The 26042-nt window shown below is 43.3% G+C and overlaps 1 protein-coding gene, 1 non-coding gene and 1 pseudogene across 4 annotated transcripts in view; all 3 read right to left on the reverse strand.

Annotated features, from left to right (window-relative positions):
* SAMD4A (sterile alpha motif domain containing 4A) overlaps nucleotides 1–26042 on the reverse strand; it is a 216428-nt gene that overhangs the window by 103486 nt on the left and 86900 nt on the right. Inside the window, exon 2 of one of the 3 annotated variants that reach the window (XM_055303732.1) lies at nucleotides 18611–18762. The exons of the other annotated variants lie outside the window; for them this stretch is intronic. The gene's annotated coding sequence lies outside the window, so the exon portion shown is untranslated. The remainder of the gene's footprint in view (nucleotides 1–18610; nucleotides 18763–26042) is intronic. 3 annotated transcript variants of the gene reach the window in all.
* Nucleotides 20472–20575, reverse strand: LOC129496528 (U6 spliceosomal RNA). Its single transcript, XR_008661803.1, has one exon. It is a non-coding gene; the product is annotated as a U6 spliceosomal RNA (small nuclear RNA).
* LOC129495952 (60S ribosomal protein L23a-like) overlaps nucleotides 24625–26042 on the reverse strand; it is an 88199-nt pseudogene continuing 86781 nt past the window's right edge.

Raw genomic sequence — 26042 nt, forward strand, 5'->3', positions numbered from 1 at the left:
CATCCCCACCTCAGCAGACATTCACTCCTGAACACTCTCCAACCCAGCATACTCCACCTTCCCTCACTCCCTGTCCTGGACTCAGCATAACCTCCAGGGAGACAGGGCTCAGATGGGTCTCCCAGGAGCAGCCCTCCTTTCTGGGCACATAGGAGGGAACTGTGCTGAGACCCTGGACCTCACTTTCCACCCCCAAGTCTAGGATGCTACTGTGCAAGAAAACTTTCTAAGGAGCTCTGGGAAGATCTCCCCAAGAGTCTTTGCTTGAGCTTTACAGCATCATCAGCCTCTGATCTCAAGTCCAAGCCAGAGACAGTTCCACAAGTCACCTCTCTTGACTGGTAGATAATTTTCCATCCCATTTCCCCTTTTTCTCCTTTTCGGGGTGGGGGGAGAGTTGATCAAATACTACCTTTTTTCTTCCCCCAGATGGTTCCGTTAGGATGCACATTACACCTGCCCGAGAATCACAGAATTCTGGAGATGGAAGGGCCCTCATAGAAATTCCCTGGCCCTTCCTTTACTAGCTGGGGGGGGGGGGGGGGGGTGTCTCACCTCATGATTCCTCCTTGATGGTCACCAGGGTCAAGCTCCTTCCTGGCTACTGGGAGCCCACTTCTACCATCAAAGGGAGTTAGGATTATTAAAGCCCTAATCGGACTCTCTATTACTTCTTTCCATGCAACAAAGGTCAGTTTTTCTGAAACCACGAAGAATAAATCTAGAGATACTTATACACCCATGTTCCTACAGCCTTATTCGCAATAACCAAAATCAGCCCAAATGTCCATCAACAGAAGAATGGATAAAGTATAGTATGTACAAACCATGGAATACTATTCAGCCTTTAAAAGGAATGAAATTCTGACACATGCTACAACAAGGATAAAAATGGAAAGCCTTATGCTAAAAAAAGGACAAATATCACATGCTTCCTTTATATGAGTACCTAGAGACAGAAAGTAGAATGGTAGTGACTAGGGGTTGATGGGAGGGGGAACATTACTGCTTAATGTGTGAGGAGTTCTGTTTGGGATGATGAAAACATTTTGCAAATGGATAGCGGTGAAAATAGCGCAACACTGAGAATATAACTTAACAGAACTGTACACTAAAGAATTCTCAAAATGGCAAATTTCATTATAGTCAAAAAATACCCCCCCCCCAAAAAACTTTCCCCTTTCACAAGATAGCTATCTCCCTAAATTTTCTTTTTCAGGCTCAAAATCCCTAGTTCCTTCTAAGAATCTTTAGGTAATATGATTTCTAGACCCTCCCAGTTTCCTGGCCACACCCCTCTGGGTCTACTCAGTGTCTCTTTGAAAACCTGGCCCTCAGAACTGAACTCAGACTGTGCTCAGCCACCTCCTGCCTGGGGTCTCCCTGCGAGGTATCTCACTTAACCTCCAGACAGAAGCTATGCAGAGTGAGCCTACTAACTGGCTGTTTTGGCTGCTGGGGCAAAAAGGGCCAGGTTCAAACACATGCCATACTCCACCCCTACCCCTACTGCTGCTTCCCCAGGCCCCGATCCATCTCCCAGACAGCTGTGGGCAGCTGCAGCTGAGAAGTGAAACCAGCAGAGACCACAGGAGTGGGGGGCAGAGGTGGGGGCAGCATCTCAGCTGAGCACACTCCGGGCTTTCCACAGATTTCCCTCCTTTCTCGTGGGTGTTTGGCAAATGGAAACAGGGCGGGCCGGGAGGCATCTCTCTCCCGGCGCTTGGAAGGTCTCTTAGCAGCCACCCACCACTTGCCTGTAGCCACTATCATGGTGTTCCACCATGCAAGCTGAACCTGCATCACTGGGCTCGACACACTTGCCCCTCTCAATCCCTTCTGGAAACACTTTGAAAGTTTGAGGTAGGAAAGTTCCCTTTTGCATTTTAAAGTGTGTTGAAACTGAGCAGCCTGGGTGTTGGTCTGATTCCACAAGTGAGTAATCCATTTCCTGAAAGTAAACTGCTCACCCTTTGGAAGTGGACCAGTGATTTTGGGGTGCCATTTGAAGTGTCGCTAACTGGGTAAATATTTACAGGCACAAGCCATGGAGCTTTTCTAGGAATGTCAGTTAATTTGCTAAATTAATGACCCTTAAGGTGGAACCCTTTAAAAAGTTCAATCGTCTCTAACGGGTAAGTAATTTACGCCTGGGACAAGGTACTGGGTTGGTGCAGGGGGAGGGTATGCTTGTCTGACTAGTTAGAATAACCACATATAAATTAAAACCAGGCCTGACTTAAAATCCTATCTTCTAAGGTTTTTTTGACTCCTGATTTTCTACTAATATCTAAGCCAATGATGGGTTGACTTTGGAAAACTCTTTTCTATGCCAATATTTAGCCTAGAGTTTGAAATGACTAGATTTAAAAAAAAAAACCCTTCTTGGTGAGTCTGTTGGCCTCAGGGATTCCATACAGAAGATCTCATGTATCTGCCATTCACGAGACTTGCCTCTTCTTCTCCTGCGTGGAAAAATTTACACTTCAATCAGCTGGCTTGAAAGAGCCTTTTGCCTTGAATAATAAAAAGGTGGTTTCTTTCTGCCTCCAATGATCACTTAAACAATCCTTTCAAAAAGACTCCTGTGCCATCTTCTCTTCCTCCTCCATGAAAGAGGCAATCTGCAAGACGTAATCTAAATTTTCTGATTAAAAGTGTGCAGCTAGACGGATGTTTTTGGAGCTCTGTTGGGAAGCTGAGTTTCTGTGTGGTCCGCTCTGAGGTACGAACAAATCGGCTGAGAAGTGATTCTCAAACCCAGAATCATGGAAGTTCCTGAATCCGAGAGAGAAGAGGTCAATCTGGATCTCTAATCAGCCTCCCTCCAGCACTCTTCTGTCTCTGAACAAGCCCATTTAGTAAATAACTTAGGAATCACATGGGCTCAGGCATCACCACCTCCCTTGGGGGGGGGGGTCTTCCCAGACAGAAATGGGGGTTTCCCTGACTCTCCCTGAACCCCGACATGGTCCTGTGCCTCAGACTCTGTCCTATCTTATAACCACTGGTGCCCGGCTTTTAGGCCAACCCTACAAGACTCCCTGGAATTAGATGCCATCTCCCTGCTATTCCATCCCCATTCGGGGTACTCGGGAAGAAAATGACCACGTGTCCGAGAGATGACAGCTCTCCCTTAGTGTCCTGGAGCCTAAACCCACGAAGACCAGAGCATTAGTGCACGCTTCCATCCCTTGAGAACCAAGCAGAGTGCTGGCTGGGTACCCAGCTTCCCTGAAAGGGCCCACCTCTAACAGCACTGTAGGGAAGAAAGTAGTGTGCCAGGGTTGGTTTTCCAGGTAGCCAGCAATGCTGAAAACAGTGTTTTTCCTTATTTGTTCATTTCCTTCCTACATGAGATAGCAGAGCTTAACACAAGTCACTGGATGCCTGAAAAACAAGGCTGGCCTATATTGTCAGTAGAGTGGGGATTTGGTCTTAATTTATTTCCTTTTATGCTTTAATTTGGCACATGTTCATTCTCCATTGCATTATCTTTTTTATTTGTTAAGAATGTAGCCACAGCCAGAATATAGACCCATCCTGGGAACTTGATTATGTGCTGAGAAACTCCATCTTAAATACTTGTGGGAACAAAGTAAATGCTTAAAATATAACTGATGATTAATAAGTATTAATGCCAACAGGGTTACCAGGAATTGGGGAATGTCCGACTCACAAGTTGGGCCTTCAATGGGATATGTGCTGGTTAAGTCAGGGACCCAGATATGATGCATGTTTGTCACTTGGCTACTGTTGCTACCAGCACTCAACTGGCCCCCAGAAACGACCTCATTTTATTTTTCTTTAACTCCCTACTATACAGACCTGGTCTGGGGAGATGGAGAGAGCCCAGAAAAGAGTAAATAGAATGAAACAGTAGAGACAGGGGGCAGACATGGAACCGAGAAAGCCCCAACTACGTCTGCTGGCTTCTGAGTCCTGGGAATAAGCACAACTTCTGGATTTCTCCCAATGTTAAGGTGAACTCACACCTTAACATTCTTCCATGCGTGCAACAGACACCCCATGATCCTGAACATTAGGCCATATTGTGGGATGAGAATAAGCCTTCTTCTTCATCCATGGATCCCTGAAACATACACCACCACCCCCCCTTGGGCAAGATTTTATTTATTTATTCATGAGACACAGAGAAAGGCAAAGACATAGGCAGAGGGAGAAGCAGGCTCCCTGCAGGGAGCCCAATGCAGGACTCGATCCCAGGATCCCAGGATCCTGACCTGAGCCAAAGGCAGACACTCAACCACTGAGCCACCCAGGTGCCCATCACACATTCCTTTAACAGAATCCCCACCTCACATGTGTTCATAATATTCACCCCTATACCCTCTAGAAGGCCAATCCTGTAACCAAACATTGTATATTATAGTAGCTCTCTTCAAGAGCTCTGTTTCTTCTTAAGCAGGATATTGTGTCAGCCATAAGTCTTTCCATCATTGGGACCAGTGGTCTGTCACAGCTTACTTCTACCGTTCACCTTTTGGGAAATGTCCAATTCTCACTTTGGTTAAACTTAAAGAAACTGCAGAACTGGTCTCCTTGCCAATTTTTCACTTGAGGCCTCATGAAGAAGTGACTAAAAACATTTCCAAAATTACCAGTGTCCCCTCACATATGATGGTCAATGCACACATAGGATGACGCTTACCTATTTGGCCTCTGGTTTAGTTCCTAACTTAAGATCTAACATCTGTAGAGTACTTTTTCAAAAACTTCGCAAATCTTTTTAAACATCATCACATCTAATTTTCAAACAAACATGAACGGGCAGGTAGTGGGGAGCCTGAGGCTGGTAGAGGTGAGTGCCATGCCCGGGGGCTCCCCTGCCGCCCTGACTCTGCTCCCCAGCCTGGGGAGTCCCTGGTCCTCTCACTGGAAGGCTGAGCTAAGGCTCGCTGGGAGAAGGGTCAGCCCAGTGCAGCCTGACTAGTTCATTTGTTTTCCTGGTTCTTCTTACAAATGAATCTAAACCTAGATGGACATGAGGAAAATAAGAGTAGTTGAAGAGCAAATCCCAGCATGTCTCCAAAACAATAGAGACTCAAATTCTGACAGCAAAGAAGATGTTGCTTTATTCTTCTTTCTCTGGCTCTGCTGGCTGGGTGTGAGTGAACTGGGCGTGTCGGGTAAGAGGAAAAGAGCCTCTAGGACATACCATTATGATTATCTAACAATAACAACACTCTAACTGGCAATGTCAACTGAAAAGGTGAAAAGCATGAGGTTTCTTTTACTCTACATAGTAACTAGCTTCTGAAATAAAAAAAAGTAAAAATATTAACTGCTTCATTACATCTCTGTGATACTGGTTACTTTTTTTTCTTTTTTAAGATTTTTATTTATTTATTTGAGAGAACACAAATGAGGTGAGGAGCAGAGGGAGAAGCAGACTTCCCACCAAGCAGGGAGCCCTGACACAGAGCTCAATATCAGGACTCTAGGACCATGACCCAAGCGAGGGCAGATGCCCAACCAACTGAGCCACCCAGGCATCCTGATGCTGGTTACTTTAAGTATTCTCCAACCCTTAGCATTATAAACTAAAGAACGTGCTGGAACAGAGACTTCTGGATCTTATTTTAACTAAATTACTTTTCAAAATTTAGGAAAGGATAGTTAACAAATGTGGCTAAATTTAAATAATTTCAGTTTAGCTTTCTCTTAAAATAACCATGTCATAAAGTAATCATACATTAAAAAGACTTCAGTCCCCACATCACAACCCTAAACATTATCTCTGTTCACAATCTAGAGATGTACACAATCTAAGTTTCAGCCACAGACCTGAAAATTATGCCACAATGCCAAGAAGCAATGCATTTAAAAAATGCAGATGCATTTAAAAAAAAAAAAAAAAGAGTGGCAGCTAACTAAGGTCCAATTTGCCATGCATTGTCTTATTAATTTTATTTTCTGAGAAGTAACTTTTTTACTAACAGAAATTGTGGCAGTTGTATTAAGATCAACGTTGTGACTTTTCACTTGAGTAGATAGTTCTTATCTTACAACCACATGAAACCTAAGAAAAAATTGCTGTGTGAAGAAAGACATAGTGACCTCAGACACGCTTGTGAGATTTCCCAGCAGATGCAACACAGGAATCAATGGTGGTGGACAACCAGGAATGTGCCATCTGGGATTGGAAGACTGAAAGTGTGGTCCCAGTGGGACTTTGAATACGCATGTTCCATCTTCTCTAGACACACATGCACCTGTCCCACCACCACCACCACCACCACCATTTTGCCTCCAAATCAGAAGATCGTTATCTCCTCTTGTTCTCTCCATCTCAGGTCCCAGACAAGATCCCCTCACCAAATCTTGAAGACTATCACACAGAAGTATTTCCTTTTGCACATTCTGAGAGATCGATCTGGTAAGGATAAGCAGATGGAAGAGGTACCATGTAAGACCCAGCAATGCAAAAACAGTTTACCAACTATAGACAAGACCTCAGAGATGTAACACTAGGTTCTAAGTCTGGGGAGGCAATCTCTTGTATTTCAGTTTCCTCACAAGAAAAAATAAACATAATACCCTTCCATCAGGAGCCACTTTCTAAGGAGGACCAGGAAAACAATGGTTTGTGCATCTAAAGACTCAGGACTAGTGTAGTGATAAGACATCCACTCTGAATATCCTTGTCTAAAAGATCTTTAGATCCTATAAACTACAATCCCCACTCCTACCCATGCCTGAGGGCATCCTCTGAAATCCAGTCTTTGCCTAGAATCCTGAATCACCTGGAAAGGGGGGAGAGTTTAAACATTCTTGGTTGCAGATTTGCATTTTTAGCACTTTTAGAAAAGATTAGACTGTTTTTTTCATGTAACTCATTTCTCATAATATTAACACTTGTGTTTTAAGAGCATGGAGCAGAGAGCTATTGTTAGAGAAGACAGGATCAGAATCAAGTGGCTGAGTTATAAGCTACATTGCTCATTCCTTTGCTGAAAATATCTCTTCAATGTCTACCTTCCCATTAGCAGCTCCCAAATATTCCTGGTCCAAAGGACTGTAGATATATAAGAATCACCAAAAAACATCTTTAAATATTTGACCTTCCATCTCAGTCTCCAAGAATGATGAGAAACTGGCTCATCGGTATTTCCAGAAAGTCCCACCAGTCTGTCAGACACAAAATTCAAACCCGAGTCAATAAAAAAAAAGCCGTATCTAAAATATGTCTTCTTTGTTTCCCCCACTTCCTCCTGCTGTCTACTTTTTGGCTATTTTACTACTTTTAAATCTTACATAGCATGAAGAAAGGGGGAATGTTACTTGAAAGAGGCTGGGGGACAAGGTTGGGTCAAGCAGAAGGTAAAATAAAATGTTGGGATTATTTAGGGTTTTATTTTTCTATGATCTCCCAATAGACTGTATGTGTGTCTTATAAGCACACACACACGTGTGTGTGTGTGTGTACCTATACACCACATGCACACACATACACAATTACAGAAGAGTAGGTTGATAGAATGAATGAGACAGAACTGGCTGCAGGTCATTGGAGACTATTTTAAAAGCCTTCAGACACTAGTATAAACCCCAGGAGACTAATTCAGTAGACAAAAATGCCCTTTTAATCAAACAGTTCCAACATAGAAGAGAATTTCCTCCTTCCACCCAAGCCAAATATTTTACTGTGCATTAAAAGACTAATTAAAACAATATTGTGGTATTCAAGCATGCGTAGGTTATGAAGAGAAACCTTCATTTCATGAGCAAACACTGAATCTCTGGTGAGGGTTATACAAGAGTTGTGCGGAGATTTGCTTTGTTTCATTAATATTCACATATCCACTTGGTAAGAATAGTAGCTTGGAACTATGATTTCCATTACAAAGCCCCTGAAATGCCAGGAATGAGTCATGGCATTGTGCCTGGGCATTGCACTGATTTTCTCCATTAACCAGGCATACATACTGACAACTTCCAGGAGAAAAGCTGAATGAGTCAGTTTCAGGAATAAACCACATTAGAATACTATGTGCGAGGAGGACTCAGGGTAATGGGAATTGGAGGCATTTTGTTTGTTTGTTTGTTATTGTTTTGTTCTCCTTAAATAGAAATATTCATAAAATCCATTTCTCCAAAAGGCAACAAGAATAGATCCATGCAATTATAAGGATTCTTACACCATGACCAAATGGGTTACCCAGCACAGTGTGGTAAAACTGCTACAATCAATAACAGCTTTTCAAGGACAATTCCATAGTCACTTGAACACACGGAATACTACCTCTGGACCATTTCCAAATATCTTTTCTTGTCCTGGCTCTCTTCTTCAGGTGTCTTCCACTGGCTGACTTTCACACAGGAATGGGAGTCACCAGTAGACAACAAATCAGCTAACAAAGGGAGGGAAAGGTGTGGCCAGAATTGGGGCAGAGCATGTATAGTGTCTTGGCAGCGGCAACAACCCTAACTGTACAGACGGATCTTGCTCCAGTGGGAAGCAGAATGCATTCTGTCGGGCTCTGGACAGTGGGGATTTTTACATTCTCTCCCTTGTGCCCTAGTTATAGAAACCAGACTCCAAATCTCTTTAGCCGTCCTCTTCCTTGAGAGCTGTTCCCCTATTCAAAAGATGAAGGCCTAAGACACTATCATCCTGGCCATCTATTAAAAAATATCTTATTTGAGCATATTCAGGGAAGTCTGGCCACAGTAAGATATTCAAAGTACTGAAAGCATCAGTGACTAACATCTTCTCGGAACTTCTGATCTTATCTGAAGCTTGAAACCTGGATCGTGAAATGATTTGAGGACAGCAGAATCACAACAAATGGAGAAACCTGAATATGCCAAAGGCACTTGAAAAGCCACACTGTGAAGTTCATTAATGAGAGTGATTACAAGGAGCTGGCACTCCTCTTTCCAGCATGGGCCTGCTATGGTTCTCATTGGCTCATCTGTCAAGGATTTTACTCAGTTGTTCTACATCTTTCCTAGGACTGAGCCACAGACTTGCTTTTTCTTTTTTTGGATTTGGCCTCCAATGTTTAGGCACGAGTCAGCACACACAGATGAGTAGATAAACTGTGCTAATTTAAGGGAGCCCTCCCGTGGAAGGATTCTCTTTTAGCCCTCTATATTTAGTTAAGGTTTGTGCCTGTGTAAGACACTTGCTGAAGGACTGAATTTTCTAAACCTTTCGAGCAAGGAATTTCTGCCATGAGATCTTGCTTCCTAAAAGGCTACTCGATTGTTCACTGGGGCTCTTAGGTCCCCGTAGCCACAGATCATTCAAACAGGCCAATTAAAGTGACCTCATTTAGATGACAAGGTGACTAGCCTCACTTGCATAAATGCAGCAAGCACCTACCGTGTAGAGATTCAGACTGGTGAATATCCCTATCAGACAAAACTTGCTAAAATTTAATTTGATATGACAACTCTATTCAATTGCGACCAGAAGCAATCATTTTGATTAAATCACAGGGTTCCTAAATTTTACATTTAGTAACAAACTAAAGACTTTGAAGCTTTCTGCTGCTGAAGCACGGATTCTCATGTTCTTACGCTGTTGCTTAGTCAGACCCAATACGTGGTTAAGGAATAAGATTCACGTCTAGCTCTCAAGCAAAATTTTCAGGAAGATTCTGTAGCTTCCTGGCTATAAAATAAGCTGCTTTCCATGATAAGGGATTCTCTGCCTTCTTTTAAAATCTCTCCCCATTCCACTGATTTGAGTGTCATTTGGGGCATGGCTACATCAAAGTTAAGGGATATATTGCATTGTCACAATGACAAAAGTGTCAATGGATTTCCTCTTCGTGTTTTTGACATTTAAAGACATCTGCAGAAAGGTAGACTCCATCTGTGTCCTCCTGCTGGCAGAGACTAGATACCTGTATGGTAGAAAACAAGCCAATCCCATTCAGTGTCAGGATGGGCCTTTGGAGAACTGAATCAATTATCCTTTGCCTTCTCTTCTGTTTCTCAAATCTTGGGCAGGCTGAAGAGGTCAAGTTTCACATGAGCTGCTGTTGCGTTCTTATTTTATTAGATAACCTCATGCAGAAATTTATATCCAAAAGCAACATAAAGGAGCAGCAAAACTCCTGTCTTTCTCTCCCTAAAAATGGGATAAATTTACTTGGCAGTATCTTTTGCTTCCACTGAATATATTTACTTCTTAAATGAGACAAACCTCTTGCCAGGCTTCTCACCCACTATGCAGGGACATAGGCCTCCTTTGCATAACCTCTTCTTCCCATGGAAAAGAATGAGAACGCTATGCTTTAATCTTTTGGTATTTTTTTGTTGGACGCAAGTAGGATACTAAAATGGATTTAGGTCCCAGGAAGGAGAAGTGAATGAATTTTTTCATTCCCTTCCCCTTTTGATTATGTGTGCCCCAGCACGTTTTTTTTTTTTTTTTTTTTTTCTGACTCACAGAGTAGGCTGCATACTCAAAGGCATCAGAGACTTCAGAAAGAGAAGAGTGGCCTCCAAAGTTAAGGTCTGAAAAAGAAACCAATCCAGATCCATGGGCTGAGGTTTGAAGTTTAAGACTAACGGCCGTGACTGTTTACACAGACAGAAGACAGTTATTTAAGGGTGAAATTTGATCTACCTTTAGCTTAGCCAAAATGATGATCCAAGAGAAGTGTAATGCTATGTCTTCTTACACTCTGCTGCCGAAGGGTCCTGCAGAGCAGCAGGGCTGCCAGGCTGGGACCTTCTGCTCCCTCCCAGGACCCAAGGCCCAGGGCCCCACGACAAAGCTTCCCCCTAGGGATGCTGGGCATTCTGACAGCAGGTGGGGATTCAGTGGACTTCCAGAATGTTCCTTCTAAGCAGACTGAGGGGGTAAATGAAACCAGTCCAAACCTCAAGTGCTAAAAGCAGCAGGCAGCCTGCTTTGCTGACACTGTCACAAAACCCATGGTCTAGAACAAGGCAACCATTATTTCTTTCCTGGTCCCGAGAGAGGTTGTTGCCTGTATGTATTGTTTTCTAGCTTCATAAGTACCAAATAAGGACGACTTTTGGTTCAAGGTAGGAGCCATGACTGTTTATATGACCTCACTCTTTCTTACATAATATATTAAACAGGCCCCTTAGGCCAAAGTTTGAAAGCTAAATTCTGCCTCTGGACAAATATGTGCCATTCCCATTGAAGTTGGTGTGACTTGGCTATCAGACTGCTGGGGGCAAACTTCACTCTTAAGCAAGGATACAATGGATAAGTAATAGTTTCCAAGACTGGAATTAATGCTCTAATAAAGAGACACTGAAGGACTATGGAAAAAATGCTTTTAAAACCCAAATCAACAAATTCTTCCCATCATTTATGAATGTGCTTGTGGACCTTCCTAGCTTACAAGGTAATCCTTGAGAAAGGGCCCAGGCACCTCTCTGAAGATAGTTCAAAGATCTCTTTAAGCGAGCTTCTACTAGGAGAAATGTGGCCTGGACCAGAAGATCACACTTCCAACTATTGACAGGGTGGTATCTTCCTCCCTGTCACTTGTTGGGAAGATGAACAGTGGGTTCCAGAGCAACAGATTACATTATAGTTGCACTTTATCACTCCTCTGTTCCCACGCAGACATTTTATGGTAATTAATCTTGATATGGTACATATATAGATTTATTGTACACTACCTTGTTCCACAATTCATTTTCTTTTTTAAAAGATTTTATTTATTTATTTGAGACAGAGAGAGAGAGAGACAGAACGAGTGGGGGAGGGGCTGACAGAGAGGTAGAAGCAGACTCCTCACTGAGCAGGGAGCCCAAAGCGGGGCTCAATCCTAGGACCCTGATAACATGTCCTGAGCTAAAGTCAGACACTTAACCAACTGAGCTACCCAGGTACCCCTGTTCCACAATGAATTTTAAATGACTTCCATGTGGTCTTTGGAACTGCCCCACATCCCCATACACTTAAAAACAATAAACTTAACTTAAAAACTTAAAAGCAATATCACTCTCATAATAACTTGGACGATTATTTTAGAAATTAAAGATAGCCTTCACACAGCTAAAGTTGAAAGTAAATCAGACCCGAAGCATTCTAACCCTCCAATTTTCATTTAAAGACAAATTCCAAGAGAAGAGGTCATCTCAGGGGCCCTGTGAACACTGTGAAACATGTTCCAAAATCCTACAGAATCCTGTTACAAGTGCATAGAAGGAGGCCTGACAAAGGCCCCTGAGAGGATGACCTAGGATGGAGCCCCTCATGGGGCTCCCTGCTCAGCGAGGAGTCTGCTTCTCCCTCTCTGTCAGCCCCTCCCCCACTCATTCTCTCTCTCTCTCTCTCTCTCTCTCTCTCTCTCTAATAAATAAAATCTTTAAAAAAGATCACTGAAAACAAAGTCTCTGAGGTCAGCTTTAATCACACCCACCTCCCCATCATACTAACCCAGGAAGTAAAGATGACTGCATGTAACCCAAGGCTCAAAAGAAATAAAACAACACACATAAACAAAAACAAAATGGCTGACTATACCCTCAAGAAAAAAAAATCTGTAATCTAAAAGGAAGCAGTGGATGGGGGTAGTGGTGTGACATTTCCTGCCCCCCCCCTTCCCCCATGCCTCTGCACCTCCCCTCCCTTCCCCTGTGGTTTCGCTTCCTGCTAGGGCTCCACCTCACATCTTCCCTGAGGTATCAATTCAGGCCCATGTGTTGAGCCCTGTTAATCCAAGCTTCGACTTCATGCCCACTGGCATCTGGTTCATTGCCATGTTCACTGCAACTGAAATGTAGAGACCTACCCCGAGACACGTTCAGATTCTGGCTTCACACGCACTGACTATGGAACTCTAGAAGACTGATTTCAGTTCACATTTTCAGGAAAGTCCAAGGTTCCTAGCCTACCACTCAAGAGCATCCATAATCTCATCTCAAGCTGTCTTTCCCTGCCTCTCACCTTCTCCAACCCCATACCTCAGAGTAGACTTGGCATTGGCTCATGTTACTTCTTCGTCTACAAAGAACATTTTTTTTTTTTAAAGATTTTATTTATTTATTCATGATAGTCACACAGAGAGAGACAGAGAGGCAGAGACACAGGCAGAGGGAGAAGCAGGCTCCATGCACCGGGAGCCCGATGTGGGATTCGATCCCGGGTCTCCAGGATCGCGCCCTGGGCCAAAGGCAGGCGCCAAACCGCTGCGCCACCCAGGGAGCCCTACAAAGAACATTTTTTGCTCACCTTTCCTTGGAGAGTAAGTCCATACCTCTTCTAAGCACTTCACACATCTCACTTAATCCTTACAACAACCCTGAGAGGTAGATACTATTATTATACCCATTTTAAAGATGAGGAAGCAGAAGCACAGAGATGTGACCCAGCCTGCTCAAGTAGCCCAAACAAGGAAGTATCAAGGCCAAGGTTTGAACCTAATGACCCAACCCCCAAATTTGTGTTCCTAATGATGCTATTGTCTCTTTTATAAAACCGGCATGTCCCAACTCCAGCTAAAATTACTCTCTCCTCCCAAACTCCATAGCCCTTTAGTAGTGTCTCTCCTATGGTCCTACCATTTTCTACCTAACTTTCTGATTGTTTATGGGCATCTCCTCTTCCCTGGGAGATGGTAAGCTTCTTGTGTGTGTGATTCAACTTTGGCCCCTAGGGCTCACCTCGGAACCCTGCATATGTGCAGTGGGTCCCTATCGATAGGAAGGAAGGAAGGAAGGAAGGAAAGAAGGAAGGAAGGAAGGAAGGAAGGAAGGAAGGAAGGAAGGAAGGAAGGAAGGAAGGAAGAAAAAGGTACTCAGCAAGGAATCCCTGCTGGAGTGAGGAAGCACTTCATTCTTTGTCTTCATCCCTATGTAGTTGCATTTTTTATATTTACTTTTATTGTTTTTAGAGCAAGCGTTGCTGCTCTGGTAAGGAGAGAAGGTAGCCTGGAAGGTTAAAGCTGTGTCTTATGTGCATGGGAAGCAAAAGGCATCAAGTTCCCCTTGGTTCTTCCCATACACAAGAGATACTTGGAGAGGCAGTAGTAATAGCAGTGAGGACAACAGCAGAAATAACAAAAAAAAAAAAAAAAACACTAGCTAAGATTGCACACCAGTGTAGGGCACTTCACAACCAGTGGCTGCAATCATTTCAATAACCCTGCAAGCTAAGGGTTCAATAACCCTTATCATCCATATTCCACAGATGAGAACTGAGATTTGGAAAAGCGAATTCATCTGATCAGGGTCACAAGCTGGTAAAACACAGCACAGAAGTGTAAACCCAGATCTGTTTCATTCAGGGTCAGTCTGGGCTCTGTCCACTACAGCAGTAATGCTTATGGTCCCCCAGGAGTTAAGAAAAGCAAGCTACCTGGTCCATTCATTCTTTACTTCCTGGACTCTCTTTGGTTTCATCTTTTAGGTGAAAAATTACCCTCGCGCACACACAGTGCGTCCAAGAAACCAGATGAACAGTAACCTACTTTCACATCGCTCAGAGAGTTCTTAATTACCAGGAACAGACAGGGCCATGGTCATAAAAATGTACCATGAGCTACCCAAGAGGGTGGTGCAGATGCAGGAGTGGGGCAAGGGGATGGAGCCAGACAGATTTGTTCGGAGTCAAAGAGGCAGAGAGAGAACTAAATGTTCTGCTTAAGGAGAAAGATAAATCACTTTTCATTAACCTATAAAGTTGTCTCAGCTGGACCACAACAAACACTTGATGTGTTCCCAACATCGCCACAAAAACATTTTAGTGGTCTTGGGTGTAAACAATGGTTTTACACAGGAAGAGCAATGCTTTTCACCCCTCAGGGGCTGGGAGAGGGGGAAGAAGGGAATCCCTCAAAATGCAGCACACACTTAAACATGATTCAGCTGTGATTCATCAAAGCTGGAGTAGTATTCTGTTCACTCTAGGATTCTGGGTGCAAAGTGTTCTCTCAATGCTGGCAAAATCATCTTTCCATGCTCCTGAATGATAGGCCACTTCCGCTAACATGCTCTAAAGTTCACAATACGTTTTGAGACAGATTCTTCTGCGTGTGAGGCAGGGTGGTGCTATCGTGAGCAGAAAAATACTAACAGCGGCTGGGAGCCTCGTTAAAAACCAACCACATTAACAGTCACGCTTCTGAAGATAAAAGCCCCCATTCAATATTCTTTATCAGCTTGATTCAGCCAAACTTGACACATTTGCTACTCCTTTCTAGTGGTGGAGATTTCAAGTCTGTGACTGGTTCCCTTGAAGGCAGCGTTCCATGGAAAGAACACGTTCTGGAGGGAGCGTCTGGGGAGAAAGCGGCAACCTTCCCCTTACTAAGGGACTCCAGGTCGGGGGATATGCAAGCTATTTAAAGTTTCTCCACTAAGCCTCCTATAGTGACTAGAATATAAGGCAGGTAATCTGGGTGCCACATGGTCCGCAGTTCCACAGCAATCAATTTCTACCAGCTCCAGGCAGTAGTGACAAACTCCACAGTCTGGCCATTGCTCTGATGTCTAAGTGGTGCTTCTTCTCAATGGAAATTAAAAGAAGACAAAACGTGGCAGCCTAATCTAAATGTCTTTTGCTCTGTTGTCTCGGGCATTGATGTGAGGCTCATCCTTCTTTCTGTATCCTTCCCTGTCTGTCTGTCCTTCATAATCCTGCAGCAGAACACGATGGAAAAAGAGCACAGGCTCAGGAGCCAGATTCCTTGGGTTCAGGTCCTGACTCTGTCACTTACCAGCTCTGTGATCTTGGGCAAGTTACTCAGCCTCTCTTGCCTCGGTCTCCTCACCTGTGAAATGGGGCTGAGAATAACAGCACGGACCCCAGCACAAGACTTGAACTCACGACCCTGAGATCAGGACCTGAGCTGAGATGAAGAGTTGGACACTTAACCAACCCTCTGGGGATTTTTTTTTTTTAAGATTTTATTTATTTACTCATGAGACACACACACACAGAGAGAGAGAGAGAGAGAGAGAGAGAGAGAGAGAGAGAGAGAGAGAGGCAGAGACACAGGCAGAGGGAGAAGCAGGCTCCATGCGGGGAGACTAATGCGGAACTCGATCCCAGGTTTCCAGGATCACAACCTGGGTCAAAGGCAGCACTAAACTGCTTAGCCACCGGGTCTGCCCCTCCCTCTAGGGATTTTTAAGGGATTAAACTAGAAAGGGAATTAAGCTCAAACAAAAGGACCATATAAGGGTAAGCTATTACTATTTTTATTTCTTTCCTATCTTCTTCCCCTTGCTTTCTTTCAATACTTACTGAATATCCCCTAGATACAAGACTCCACACATGATGCCATATAAAGTTCAAATACAGACAGGGCAGAGTCCTTGTTCTCCAAGGAAGGACAGAAGGTAAAAAGTTATAGTAGAAAAAGATCACCAATCTGGGATTTGGGGAAATGGGGCTCTGACTCCAGCACCATCACTAACTTCTTTGTGGCTTCCTCACCTGTAAGCCCAAGAGCCTTCTAGGGATCCTGACAATAGAGTGCAATAGCACCCAGCCAGGCACCACACACCATGCCACCTGACTGATGGTATCATCAGTACCACAACTCCGAGGGGAGAGAAATGGTCTCTAGTCCAGCCAGTCACGGAGGGCATAATGGGCTCCGGATTTATGTGAGGCTGAAGGGCAGCTGAGAGGTTGGGAGATGGAACAGGGAGATGGAACAGACAGATGGAAGGAGAACGTGCAGAGGCACAAGTGTATTTGGGAATCTAGTAAATAGCACATTTTGGTGGCAGCTGAGAAATGGTTTGGGGAAAGCAAGAGGACTGTTGTGCACACAACAATGGGAAGGTTATGAGGAAGAAATCATGCCAGGATGGTGGTACGGGGGACATATCTGGTGGTGGCCTGTAGGATGGACCAGGCGGAGAGACCAGGTGAAGACAACTGTACGAGGCAGCCATGAAGACTCAGAGGTTGGGGGGAAGCGGTCCTGCAGGCTTGGAGCGAGGGCCCCCCACAGGACAGCTGCCCAGTCGGGGGGTACTCCTGTCACCTCTCTTCTCCACGGGTCTCTCAAGTTAACAAGAAGATGATGGCAAAGTGTAAGCACGGTGCCTGCACATGGTAAGAACTTAGTAAATATTCTTGAGAAAGCAAAATAACGTGTGAGAACAGCTGCGAACGAAGAAATTACTATTCACCTGGAAGTCAGTTATTGGTGAAACACATAGCAAGTGACAGCAAAAGGAGGGGCCCCATGGAGACTTCGCCCAGGTCACCGGCCCTGTGAGCAGGGAAAATATGACCGAGAGAGAACTGGGAATCCAGGAGAGTGTCAGGATATGGAGGAGTGGCAAGCACCTGTCCTTGACTCTGCAATCAGAATGAGCCGGCATAACAGGACACTGTAACTGCTGTGTAGACTAGGGCGAGAATAAAGCCAATGCCCTCCCTGGGCCTGGATCTCTGACCTATACTCGTGGTCCCAGAGGAAGAGAGAAGAGTTATAACCCCAAACTCTCTGCCCAAAGCCACCAATGGTGCCAGTCATCGATATCACTGCATCCCATAAAAAGATGGTATGCATAATTGTTCCCGTCTTCAAGGTGAGGAAACTGGACTGGGGTCACTTGGTGAATTCAGCTGAACCCAGAGCCCAGGACTTTGTCATGGACTTGAAAGCCTGTTCCCTTCCCAGCTGTCTCTCAGGGCTGTTTTTACCCCAATCAGCTTTCACAAACAGATCTAAAACCATAGAGCAAAATATGAGAGCATGAAATTGGAAATAAAATAGGTGCTTCTACATCTATTTAAATCCCATTTATTTTTAATAACTACTGAGGTTAGGTTTTGCATGAAAGGTGAGAAGTTGGTTTAAATCTTGATTTATGTCTTGGTCGACTAGTAAAATACTGTCATTCTGCTCAAGTGAAGAAAAGGCCCATCGAAAATGTCACACTTATTTAGCTTTTCTTAAAATTAAGTGCATACCTCCTGGGCATTTTCTTCTTTGGTCTTAAGCACCTATGATTTCCCAGATTTTGTTTGCTGGTATGTTCCTTTCCTCCAACATGTGGGGATACGTATATGTATGTAGGCCTATGGCAACCAAAGGGCTAATGCTTACCTTGTCAGTCACACATAAATTCTCATCCTAGGGATGCCTGGGTGGCTCAGCAGTTGAGCGTCTGCCTTTGGCTCAGGGCATGATCCCGGAATCCCAGGATTGAGTCCCTCATCAGGCTTCCTGCATGGAGCCTACTTCTCCCTCTTCCTGTGTCTCTGCCTCTCTCTGCCTCTCTGTCTCTGTCTCTGTCTCTCTCTCTCTCTCTCTGTGTCTCTCATGAATAAATAAATAAAATCTTAAAAAAAATTCTCATCCTAAATGAGGATCGTTTGTCCTCTTAGTTAAGTGTCTTTCACAATGTTTATAAACCAAAGGCATCTGGCTCAGAATGGGGACTAATATAATTGCAATAAAAAAATTGGAATACAAATTGGTTAGCAGGAGAGTCTTCAGTAATGAGCAAAAACAATTATGTCAATAAGCCCAACCTAATGTGGAAATAAATGAGAATATCAGGCCATTGATCAAGAAGCTCACATAGGCATTGTTTTAATTAAATCTACGAAGTATTGCTGTTTCTAGTACTTCCCATGGGTCCCTCCTTCCATTGACCTTGGGGGTCCCCTCTTTACCTCCATGGCCTGGAACAATACTTCTGTGGTTTTCCCACAATCATCTGCTTCTCTTTATATATCATTCCATAGCTAGCGTGACCCGTCAGTCTTGCTTCATGATGATGGTTAGTCTCTCATCAGACTTAAGAATCCAAAAGTCTCTCCTTTACCTGAACAACAGTGGAAGAAATTTGTCTCTTAAACTCACTCCCTGAGCTTTTGAGTTCATACCCTGCCAAGTTGTGTCCCATTACCAGAAAAGAATATCCACTATTGCTCAAAGTAAGAACAGCAAGATTTCAGATTGAAACAGCCCCTTTCTTCCAACAGCCTGAAATAGCAGGTGAGTGCTTCTTTCAATCTGTTCAGATTTTAGTCAGCACGTTTTGGTCATTCTAGACCCAGAAAATCCTCAGAAATCAGAATTCATTATGTAGGGTCAGAGAGATGGAGATGGATGATGGTCAACCAGGAATTAATGAGGATTGCAGAAATCTGACCAATTTTGCCTGGAGATCTCTGTGGCCATCCATCTTTTTCCACCATCTGCTCCAAATTTGGACCTATGCCCTGAGAGGCAAAAGACAAATGCATCCATCTTAAAAGTCCACCCAGGTGAAATGCCATTAAGTTGCATTATTATCCAGAACTGCAGAGAGAAACATTTCTTTTCTAGTTAATCTGGCAGCCATCAGTTGTTCCCCATTAACTTGAGAGAAGCATCTGGTTTATGTGCTAGGATAAAATATCTCACAATCTATCAAAATTAAACCCCTAAGAGTTATTACTGAAATTAAGGACGGTCTCTTATTTGTTGGAGGTGGGTAGACTCATGCTTTCCCACGAAGTTCATGTTCTGGCATACTTATCTGTGGGATCTGCATTCCCTGGGTGAATAGGAACCTAATGATCATACCTGTCTTATGATTTTAAGCATTCCATGTTAGCATAAATTAAAGCACATTCATACGGCTGTTGTTGTTAAAGACAACAATCACCTCATGGTAAAATATTATTTTTCCTGAGGGTTCTCAGATACCTCTGTTAGCATGTCCAGTATCTACAGGCATTCTCGTTTTTCTGCAGTTGTTTGTGCTGATATAGAGTCTAGACAGAGCACAGAGACACAGGAAGGTCTTTCTGAAATGTTTTTAGACTAAGGAGGATAGAAAATGACCTAAAACACACTGGATTTTAGGACACCTAAAATAAGATTTCTCTTATCATATCCTGTCTCACTTCATGAGAAATAGGTATATTCCTGAGCCATCTAACATATGTCACATATTACTAAATCAAATCTCATTATCTCATTATTTAAAGGAATTCCCTCTCCCTCCTTCTTTCTCTTTCTGTGTTGGGTTTACATAAACAAATATTTCAAATCTTTTTAAGCCAAATACTCTTTCTTGAAACAAGTACTCTGAAATACACTGTTGTTCAACTCTAAATGCTCTCTCCCTTATTTATTTCAGAGTTCTTTGAACTAAACTACATTGGTTGGAGAGAGAGGTAGAGAGAGAAAGAGGAGGTGGGAGAGAAGGTGGGAGAAAGAGAGTATAGTCAGAGAGCTTGCATAGACAGGTCTGCCCCCAGGGTCCCCCCCCTCCGCCCCCCTGCCCTTAAGTGGATCCTTGATGAGCATGATAAGGGAGATGTGTGAGTGTCTGCTCCCTCCCCAGTCTGGCTCAGTTCTTTTGTAACCTGTATAGCATAAGCATTTTGACATGTTCAGTGGACATGTGTATTTTACACAACATGCCACAGCTGCAAAAGAAATTCTCCAAACTAATGTGACTGGATTGAGAGTCTAAAAAAACTGGTTAGAGCGTGGAATCATAAAAATTATACTCTCATTATATATATGTATTAATTGATATTTATCATATACATTCACGGGTACTTATGTGTCATCCTTGTGCAGGGGCCATGCTCATCTTCTCTGTTTCATTCCAGTTTTAGTATATGGGCCGAAGCGAGCACTATGTTCACAGGTATTTAAATATATGGGTGTACACTCATTCACAAATTTGGTATAGGAACAATGCCTTGTCTTTGAAGATGGGTTCACTGTCTCAAAGTCCCAATTTCCTGTCTAAACCAGAAATCCGTTATGATTTTCAGGTTCGTTTCTTTAAAGAAGATAAAAAAAATCCAAAGACAGCTGAAAAGCAGTTGGACTTTGGAATCTGCTTAATTTTTATGATTTTCCTCAGTCTTTTAGACTTATTTCGTTTATACTTCATGTGCCCACAATTTTTGTTCATCCTTGACAAGTCTTTCCAAGACAATGGTGTAGGCTTCATAGAAACATGTCTCCTTTTCACACTCATATATCATGTGTTCACATAACATTTCGTTACATGTCTTAAATGGAAAAAGTACAACTGGCGTAAACAGGTTTGGGAACAAACAAGTCTCAGTTGTCTTCCAATTGCCTTGATGGGGAAGTGGGAGGAGCCCTCAGAGAGCAGCTGCCTCACCCAGCATCTGGAGTGCCTGCCCGGCGGCTGGGGGCACAGCCTGGCTGGAGGTAGACCCACTGAGCTTCTCTGACTCTCAGCTGAGGCTCAACCAAAGAAACAGCTAATGATCTAGTCCCATGCTGGAGGGGAAAAAACTGACCAGGTGAGCCCTAGGGAGAAACTGTAGGATGGTCTCTAACCTGATGCCTTTCTAAGGCTTGAAGGGTCACTCTGCTCAATTTTTATCTTACATGCTATTGGATAAACTTCCTCATAACATGCAATAACACTGCTGTAAACAGAACAAAGAGAAAAAGCAGTCATGCTTTGGGCCAGAGAAAAACTAAGAGGTAGAATATATATTATATAAATATATACTACATAAGTATGTAGAAGTAGGGCAGCCCGGTGGCCCAGCAGTTTGGCACCGCCTTCAGCCCAGGGTGTGATCCTGGAGACCCGGGGTCGAGTCCCATATCAGGTTCCCTGCATGGAGCCTGCTTCTCCCTCTGCCTGTGTCTCTGACTCTCTCTCTCTGTGCCGGTCATGAATAAATAAATAAAATCTTTTTTTTTAAAAAAAAAGTATGTATAAGTAAATGCTATAAAAGTACATATACTTTTTTTTTGTATATTACTTTAAAACATATATTATAGGGGTGCCTGGGTGGCTCAGTCGGTTAAGCACCTGCCTTCAGCTCAGGTCATGATTCCCGGGTCCTGGGATGGAGCCCCACATCGGGCTCTCTGCTCATCGGGAGCCTGCTTCTCCCTCCCCCTCTGCCTGCTACTCCCCTGGCTTATACTCTGTCAAATAAATAAATAAAATCTTAAGATAAAAACCTCTCTTTAAAAAAACATATATAGGGGCAGCCCCAGTGGCCCAGCAGTTTAGCGCCACCTTTGACCCAGGGCCTGATCCTGGAGACCTGGGATCAAGTCCCGCGTCGGGTTTCCTGCACGGAGCCTGCTTCTCCCTCTGCCTGTGTCCCTGCCTCTCTCTCTCTCTCTCTCTGTGTGTGTGTCTGTCACGAATAAATAAATAAAATATTTTAAAAAAAACATATGTACATATTGGGCAGCCCGGGTGGCTCAGCAGTTTAATGCCGCCTTCAGCCCAGGGCATGATCCTGGAGACCCGGGATGAAGTCCCACATCAGGCTCCCTGCATGGAGCCTGCTTCTCCCTCTGCCCGTGTCTCTGCCTCTCTCTCCCTGTGTCTCTCATGAATAAATAAATAAAATATTTAAAAAACCATATATAAAGCTATATTTTATATTTAGATCCATATATAACATTATATAAAATCTTTATCACATAATAAATTTGTATTATTTTACATTTACATTATATATAAAGTATATTTTTATATTATATATATTCTGCCTTTTAATTACATCTATTCTGCCTTTCAGTTATATATATATATGTGCAGATGTCTATAAGAGTATATAGACATGTCTACGGCGTGTGTGTGTGTGTGTGAACACTTATCTGATGGTGCTTCATGAGGTGTGGAGGTTCACACTGTATCTTAAAATAATTTGACTGAAATCTTTAATCCCTAAAATTCCAGCTGGATTGAGAAATCGTCTTAGTTGTCTTGGTTCATTACTTTGGACTACAGGCCATCATTTTACTCATCATTGCTGCTATACAGGGTTTGGATAAACATATTGTGGATGAAAAGGATCTGAAGCTGGATCTAGTCTCAGTGTCAAGGAGTGCCAGCCCATAATCATCCATACTGGCCAATTCTGCTTCGTTGCTACTTTACAACACTTGCAGCTGTGAGGGATGGTGTATTTAAAGGGCCTTTCTTTAGCTCCTGCATTTTATTTATTTATGATTGATTATTTACGTTCTACTTCCACAAAGGATTCAAGGGCAGCTGAGTTCTTCAGTTAAACCCATTCTTTATCAGTTCAGCCACTTCATCATCCTGCTACATCCAACTTCAATGGAGTAGTTTCCTCAGTGTGATCAATTAACTCGGACCCCTGTGGCCTGGGCCCTCCACTGAGCAACAAAGGCGGTCCATTTGCAGAGTCTGTGACCTTTGGATTACTGCCCCAGCAGTACAGGAAATTCTGGCAGCCCTTCCCAGGGCATCCCCTTTGGTGTCAAGACCTCTCAGGGGTGGCGTGGAGTGTGGAGACCAACAAGGCCATCAGCAGCTCCACACGTCAGCGTGGAGGTAGCTGAAGAGTGACTTTGAGGACCTTGCCCGTTGATGACGTAGGCCATCAATAAGTGTCCCATCTTGTAGGGGTCTCCATCCACACGTTCAATAACCATGCACCCTTTTGTGAGAAGCACAAGAAAGAGCTAAGCTTCAATCTCAGCTACAATGGATCTCCACTCCTCCATCTTTACCCCTGTCAAGTCTCTAACTAAATGGAGCAAAGTATCTACAGGTGTTATTTCAATTTCCATGCTCTTTTTGAGCTGAAGAAATCACCTAACTTCACTATGCTTGTTTTTTGTATCTACATCTTGGTGATGAAAGCACTGGTCCCTAGCATGTTGAAAGAACCTCAGGGCAAGAACCACCACATGTGGCTGTGGCAAAAGCCCCTGAGTGTTGCTGTGCCTGAGAGCCACTTCTACCTGACGACCTTCTCAAACACCCAATCCCTTGCTCTTGGCTTGTCTTTGTAAGAATGGCAGCTGCTGATCTCAATGCCTACTACTTTTCCCAGATAGTGAATAAAGCACTGCATTCAATCATTTACTCTTGTTAGCTAGCCTGCACTCCCAGTAATTCTGCTCTCTGAGAAGATGAATAGCATTGGGCACCCAGTTGCCAATGTAAGGTCTGTCCTCAGACAGAACAAAGATGCCTCACACCATCTAAATATATTTTTCCATTAGTGGGGACAGCTTTGCATGCACCATACACTCTCCCACCAACTTTTCCCCAACCAATAGCAGACATGTGAAAACAGTTGGTAGAATCTTTGGGAATGACCTGTGGCCGTGGAATAGTATGATGCTAATTTGCATGCACCAGGAATGAATCTATGACCTACATGAATAGATTCACTAAGGATTGAGGTTAGTGAATAGATAATCCAAATGCTGGCCTTGATTGGAGTAGAAGCTATCTTTACTCTGGGCTAGATTCCCCAAGGTTCTACGTCAGTGGTCCGCTTTTATCTACTAATCAGCGCTTTGTTCTAACCACTTGACTAGCCAATTACAGACTTAAAATATGAATAGAGGGATCCCTGGGTGGCGCAGCGGTTTGGCGCCTGCCTTTGGCCCAGGGCGCGATCCTGGAGACCCGGGATCGAATCCCATGTCGGGCTCCCGGTGCATGGAGCCTGCTTCTCCCTCTGCCTGTGTCTCTGTTTCTCTCTCTCTGTGACTATCATAAATAAATAAAAAAAATTTAAAAAAAATGAATAGATACACCAGGGGCAAGGCTTTGAACTCATCAGGAATAAAATGACAACAAAGAAATCTCTAGACTCTATTTTATGTATCTGAAGTATAGTTATGAAAAATTTTTATTCTATATTAGTTTAGTCTCATAAGAGAAGTAAATGTAGGTCCTTGTCCTGGGTATAAAAATGCATACAGACCAGAAGAGAATCACACTTCACTATTTATAAAGCACTTCTAAATGCTACCCTTGTGTGGTATGATTACAACCTTGACAGATGAAGAAACTGAGGCTCAGAAAAAAAAAAGTGATAGGCCTGGGGTCTAGAATCCTGGTGTTTGACTCAGAGTTGGTTGTGCCTCTTGCTTTTTCATGTTCCACCATTTAGGAGATAAGGGCTTGCTGATCAAGTCCAAGAGGGAAAAGACCCTTCAGAGGACAAAGAAGAGATTATAAATAGTGTGTTATTATTTGGCTTTACTTGGGCTTTCAATGTCTGCCCATAGAAATGCATATTTCATTTATTTATTTTATGGTGAAAAAATTTATATTTAGATTTATAGCCTGGGATCATCAGTTTAGATGATCCCAATTTTGTTAGCAACATCCAAAGCATCATAGTCAGGAGCCAGTTGAACATATGCTTTCTTCTCTCCATCAGGCCTGATCAAGGTATTGATCTTGGCCACATCAGGGTCATAGAGCTTCTTCACAGCCTGTTTGATCTCGTGCTTATTGGCCTTGACATCCACAATGAACTCCAGTGTGTTGTTGTCTTCTATTTTCTTCATGGCTGACTCAGTAGTCAGGGGGAACTTGATGATGGCATAGTGATCAAGCTTGTTTCTCCTGAGGGTACTCTTTCGAGGATATTTGGGCTGCCTTCAGAGATGCAGGGTCTTGGGTCGCCAGAATGTAGGTGACGTATGGATCTTCTTTTTTTTGTGACTGTGCACGCCTTTCAGCACAGCTTTCTTAGCTTTCAAAGCCTTTGCTTTGGCTTCGGCTTTGGGAGGGGCAGGGGCTTCCTTCTTCACCTTCGGTGCCATCTTCGTGAAAGGGGAGAAATGCATATTTTAATAGGCAAACAATTCTGTAGCTAAAAGGACTGGACATGTATGCTTGGATTTCAAGTTTGATATGAGCCATTCAAAGTCACTGGTGAAAAATTATGCATGTATCTCACTTTATAAAATGGCTCACTGTATAAATGTGGTTCAAAAGGTGTGCTGTTAAAAGACATCATGAGATTCTAACTTTAAAAAAAAAACTTTTGAAAAAAAAAAAACTCTTAAGTTGGGGTGTCCGGGTGGCTCAGTCAGGTAAGCCTTAGCCTTTGGCTAAGGTCATGATCCTGGGGTCCTGGGATTGAGCCCTGCATCGGGCTCCCTGCTTAGTGGGAGCCTGCTTCTACCTTTCCCTCTGCCTTTCTCTCTCTTTCTCAAATAAATAAATAAAATCCTTTTTTTTTTTAAATCCTGTTAAATTTATGTTTTATCCAGTCATTCCATCCAGAGCACACTGAGTGTCTAAGTTAGCCAAACTGGACAATGAATCGCGGTGAATGGCATATTCTCTCCATCATTGACAGATCAAGA

Source organism: Nyctereutes procyonoides, unplaced genomic scaffold (genome assembly GCF_905146905.1).
Source record: "Nyctereutes procyonoides isolate TBG_1078 unplaced genomic scaffold, NYPRO_anot_genome, whole genome shotgun sequence".
Classification (NCBI taxonomy): Eukaryota; Metazoa; Chordata; class Mammalia; order Carnivora; family Canidae; genus Nyctereutes; species Nyctereutes procyonoides.